This window comes from Neovison vison, chromosome 10 (assembly GCF_020171115.1).
Source record: "Neovison vison isolate M4711 chromosome 10, ASM_NN_V1, whole genome shotgun sequence".
Classification (NCBI taxonomy): Eukaryota; Metazoa; Chordata; class Mammalia; order Carnivora; family Mustelidae; genus Neogale; species Neogale vison.
Genome location: NC_058100.1, coordinates 34257573 through 34263727, shown reverse-complemented (window position 1 = coordinate 34263727; position 6155 = coordinate 34257573).

The following is a 6155-nucleotide window of genomic DNA, read 5'->3' as shown; positions in this document are numbered from 1 at the left end:
CTTGGAAGCTAGCCATCTTAAGTTCATTGAATGGTTTCTGGACAGCAGCACGAATGCAAATGTCCACGGGGGTCAGGACTGTAACTCAGAGGAGGAGAGGGCCAGGTTAAGGTCGACTGGAAAGCACACCTCCAGTCTATTAGCTTTAGGTAATGGTGCTATTTGAGAGCATAAGTCCCAAATTGCAATTTTAGACTCTTCAAACGAAAATGAAAATACAGATTTGTATATGCAATCCTCTGTTGGAACAAATTAATTTTTTCTTTTGAAAAATATTAAGCTCACATAAAAGTTGAAAGAAAAACAGTTTTGTTAATGAGCACCAGTGTCTCCCTCACCCATATCTTCAGGCATCCACCTCTTGGTACGTTTTCTTCTTCTCTTTATACACACACACGTGTGCACATACACGCACGCATCTGAGTATAGTCTTTATTTTTATGAAGATTTTATTTATTAGAGAAATTGAGGGAACGGAGGAGGGGCAGTGGTAGTGAAAGATCCCCCCGGGGCTCTAAGCACCCCGGAATGGACCCCTTCTCAGGAGGAGACCCCCGGACCCAAAAACCAAGCCGAGTCCACTGATCAGATGCAAACAGCACGAGGTTTATTGAGTTGACACAGGTACCTGCGGGCGATCAAGTCTTAGGAAGACTCGCGCGCCAGCCCTTTGTTCAGGGCCTTTTTATGGGGTTTGGGGAAGCGAAAGCATACGTACAGAAGCAGAAACATAGTTACAAGGTTCTTATTGGCTGGTTTGAATGTAAGGCATACTCGGTGTTTGTAGATTGGCTTTGAAGGACCCCTGCGCACGAAGAGAAAGGTGGGGAGGGGGAGTGAGGAGGGGGAGTTGGACCTTATTACTCAGCAGAGAAACATCCTGCCTACGTGACTAGGCCCACGTACCTAGGCGACCCCCTTGCCTATGTGACTATGCGCATAAGGTATCCTGTTGAAACAGGAGACCAGTATCACCCCCTAAAAGCCAAGCGGTTACAGAAAGGCAAGGGAGTGGTTAAACAATTAACTGGGGGAGGGGTCTAACAGGGGAAGGGCAAGCGATTACAGAAAAGCCAAGAAGCAGTTAGTTAATCAATGGCTGGGGGGGGGGTGTCTATATGCGGAGTCTTTCATTCCCCCCTTTTTCTTTATCATGGATAGAATCTTATATCCATTCGCTCTGGTCCTGTACCAGGTCAGTTTGGGATCCGGTCTGTCGAATTAGCTGATATTGCTGTGTCACCAGTGGTTTTGCAGCCCCAATAGCGACAATAAAAGTGGGATGTCCCACTACAGTAGGTCCACTCTCTGGGTCTGTGAAACACGGGGCATAAGTGTTCTTAACATACTTTGTTGACTTCAGTCCCCATAGCTTCCCCAAGGATTTAACCCGAGTCACCCCGGGGGGGATGGTTGTGAAGGCGGTCAAAGTAATTTTCTACGTCCTAATTGGCTGGAGTTCCCATTGCTAGCTTGCAGATGTTAGGGTGTACTAGCTGCAGGGCTTGCAGATGGGCTTGAGGAACTGAGTTATGTGTCTTTGGAAATTGGGCTATTGATAAGGTAACTTCTTTGTTGTAAATCTCAAGGACATTTGCAAACAAAGGGAGACTCCTGCCTTACAAGACTGTGATCTCTGCAATATAAACATTTGTTCTTTTTTCAGGGCAGTCAGGGGTGCCTGTGAAATGTCATACATATTACCAAGGGGAGGGGTGGAGAGGGGGTGCAAGGCGCCAGCCCCTGCTCCCTCTTCAGCCAGCCTCCTGAACAATTTTGACCCTTAAATCTTTAAGGTGGTTGAAGGTGGAAGGTCTTATCTTCTGTAACTTCTTCCTGCTGAATAGGGGCGTAGAGCTGTCCCTACCTACTCAGGTCAACATTGATCAGTGGAGGAATGTATAGGGGAGTTACGAAAGGCGGAGGCAGCTGAATCCAGTGCTGACAGTGAAAAAGTATCTTTGCGCATGGTAAGGATCATCTGTCGTGGTGAAGTCATTGCAGCGATGGAGTCTCGGCACCAAGTAGAGAAATAGCGAACAAAGCAACATATTAAGGTTAATAAGGCAATAAGAATGAGAAGCCCGAAAAGGAGATTTGGCCGCAGTCCTCCTCCAAACCAGTAAGCTAACCAATTGCTGAGAGAGAGAGAAGGATCTTGTAGAGCCTTAATCTGGGCATTCATATCCTTTATTAATCCTGTGACACTTTTGTGATAGTCTGGGATGTACACACAACATTCTGTCTTGATAATTACATATATGCCACATGACATCCTCTAGTCACAAAGATGGAACAAAAATGGATGCTAAGTGATTATACCATTTAAAAAATAGATCGCATCCATCTTTGTTTTAAGTTGGGGAGACTAGCTGGAGTTGTAATGGTTTTAGTAATGCGCCCATGAATCCAGGCAAATCCTAAGGTACAGCGACCTATCCACTCTGGAGGAAGCCAGGGCCACAGGTTTGTTTCACATATCCAGTGGGTTCTGTTTGGAGCTGGCCATCTAATGCCAGGTCGCCTTGCCCAGTCAGTAGCAAACCAGTCAGTAGCCTGGAGTACTGTTACTTGGGAACACATTTCTAGTGATAGCCATCCTAGATACCGTGCGTTCTTTGCCCAAGTATCACTCGTATGATTTCTTTGTTCCCAGCATAAAACTGCCTTCTGACTGAGCCGTCCAATCGTGGGTGTAAGCCACAGATATGCATCCCAGATTTGATATACACCATCCTTAGTAAGTTAAGGAGGGTTTTGTAACTTAGGCCCATATTTGATTGGGGAGTTATGGCTTGACAGCAATCCCCTTTTTTTCCAAATTGCTCCATGGGCATGTAGTACCAGGAAGGCATATTTGGAGTCAGTGTTAATGTTTATTCTTAGGCTTTGGCAATTGCAAAGTGCTAGTGAACACTACAGTATACCTAGCTTTTCTTATTTTTTTTTTCTATGAAAACTATTGTCATCAGTAAACTGTCATTCATCTGGCATATCTGTAAGTATAGCCCAATATTTAATTAGTCGGCCTTCATCATTCTTTGGTGGCCTTTGAATTCTAAGAAAAATCTGGACCTGATGTGAACTCATTAGTTAGGGGCTGTTTTAGGTTTCGCTAAAGCATCTGTTTGCAATTGCACCTCAACAGAGGTGGCCTCTAGGATAAATATGACTAAGGGATGAAACCAATAAGAAGACCTTTGAGTGGTCCAGCCTTAACAATATCCTGATTACAGAGGATCACTGGCAAGTGAGAAAACTTGTCAAGAGATAAGGGGAGTTCCCCATGCATCATCCGATCTAATCATAAAGAAAGTGGGGTCATCCATTATCTCTATAAGTCCATAGTTAATCCTATGGAGTGCAATAGGCTGGCCTTTAGGCAATTTCATTATCCCAGCCACAAACAAGGTGTTAGTTAAGTTATACAATTATAGGGGAATCAATCCCATTTTCCAGTTGTTTAATCATGTGCCGTGGGGTCTTGTTAATATACCCACAAGATAATAAGATTGATTAAAGAAGCTATTGTGTAACTTCTCTGAAGTTTACCTCAAATTGTTTAGCTTAAACAAACATTTAAAGACAATCGAATCTAGAATTTAATATCCATAAAGGTGTGTTATTAAAATATAATTTTTCTCTCTAAGATAACCCTCATTTACAGAGATAGCCAAATCAGGACTAAGTCACTTGTGAAACAAGTCCAGTTTTAACAAACTTGGCCCATTATTTACATAAGCTCAGCAAGAACAGTTGAGTGTGATCATATAGATCTTTTAGAATCTGCTTTGCTGGAACTTCTTATAAGGAATCTCTAGGTTGAACTTCTAGTAGCCTCTCCAGGCCAGAAGCCAAGCCACATACTTGCCATCAGGCATGCCTGCAATACCTGTCGATTTGGGCGAATTCCTCTTCTGAGACTGCACCTACCAAGGAGTGACATTCTTTACTCACCTGGTGAGGCTTCTGGGAACTCTGTAAACAAGGTATCAGGCCAATAGTCCCAAGGGGCTTTATGGCTCCAGGTTTCATAAAGTCAACCTTAGTTCCTTAAAGCTGTCTGGTCATATCTGAGTCTATGCATGTCTTTTTCAACTATGACATTCCAGTCAAAGCCTTGGTAAAATAACCAGTTTCCAATGCTGTCCTGTTACAAAGAGAACAGATTCTTATTGAACTTATGCAAATGACTGATTGCCATGGAAGAAAGAATACTTATTGAGACCTTTTGGTTTCAGAGGGTTTAGATAGAGAGAAAAGTTGAATGACTTGAGCACTTTTACATCTCTGTGAGTTACAGATAACTTAAGAAAAAGTATCCCTAGTCTGGAAGAGCAAACATTAGAGAGAACCAGCAATGTCTAAAATAAGAGACACAACATTATAATCTTTTAGTTCATTTAGTTCCATGTTACTAATTCTGGTGAATGCACCTTTAGTTAGTTTTGGAAATTCTTACCCATTTCAGTTTTAGGATTTTCAAGTATATCAAATATCTGTATTTGTCCTGGAAGTCCTTTATATAAATCTCCTTGAAGATAAAACTCATTTTACAAAAGAATTAAAACAATTATAAATGACAAAAACTCAGAATGTATATGGTTAGAGCTGAAGAGACGGGAGTTTACAATTTAGCTGCAAGGAAATCAGGTTACTTCTGTGACACATAACATTTCCATAATTACAATATCAAGCGATGATCTCTCAAAACCTTAAAACTTTAGGGAGTGCATAGAATCTCTAGAATAGTTATAGTATTTTCCCAAATGTAACCCAAGGTTTATCATTGGTTCAGTAGTACTTCATGAGCAACTTCGCATATCAAGGAAAAGCCTGAGTTAAAGAGATTTACAACTTAAATTTTGTCAACATTTATTAAAATCTTAGAAAGTTTTGAAGCACATGCCTAAATATAATTAGGGATGTTAAACACCTGATAAAATAAAATATAGGAACTGAGTTTTCTGGGCAGGCAAAGAGAAAACCATTTACATTTTCTTATCTGATCAATTAATCTAAGAAAACTTTGTCCTTTTAAACAAAGAAAATCAGCTTTTTTTTTTTTTATACCAGTGTCTTTTCCCTTTTTAATTTTATTTCTAAGTGTGCAGTCTTAAGATAGGAGTTTTCTGGGTTTTTCTCCCATCATGAATGATGTCGCAGACAAGGGAGGGGGATCTTTCCCCTGCTGTCCTGCTCGCATTCCTCACAGGAACTTAGGAGCGTTTTAGCTAAGGCCTGTCCGAATAAACCCTAGACCAGGCTACTCCGTGGAGTAGATGACCGTTCTGCCATATAACGCCCTGCGAGACTCAGGGTGCAGCCCACTCAGACTCCGTAGCTGAAGCAGTGAAGCCATACAGACAGATTTACACAGTCAGGCACTCTTCAGATTCAAACAGGTTGGATACCCTCCCTTTTGGGTATCTCTGGCTAATGGGAGGTGATCAATCTCCCTTTTCATTCTTTACAGATTAGAGTGAGTTTCTATGGTTACAGGCAATGGAGGATGACAACCGGGTGTTTTCGCAGTCTCTCAAGGTTGGGCTGCTTCCTTAATCTCTCAAGGCCAAATGGCCCTTATACTTTACTTGGAAGTATAATCTATGTGGAGGCAGGTCAGGAGAGTATTAAATCACCTTGGAGGCTGTTTTTCTTCCTTTTTAGTCTGTCCTGACCATATCTAAAATTCCTTTTCTGAAGATTTCCCTTCACAAACCTTTTACATCTTTCCTTTGCATTCAGGTTTTGTCCCAAGCCATTTTCTTCCAAACAACCATCTTATTAGGACCAAATTACCTTTTATTTTTAATAAAATGCATTTCCTTTCTTTAAATCTTTTTTACATATTACCTACTTTCCTACAGAGTTTCCCTTATTTTCATCAGTCTTAGTTACACTAAGCAGAATTTGATAGTCTTAGAAACCCCTTAATCTCTAGTTAAGACTAAGTATTAACCAACTGTGAACTGTTACAACAGAATTCTTCAGATGTCAAATTTATGAAACAGTTAAGTGCAAAACACGTTTACCAACAGATTTAAATACTCTTAGTTTCTTTGCAGTAAGAAGTCAAAAGCACAAACCTACATCCAGTAATTAACGACTTAGCATTTTATCCTTTAAGACCTAGATGTCCACAATTTAATTCC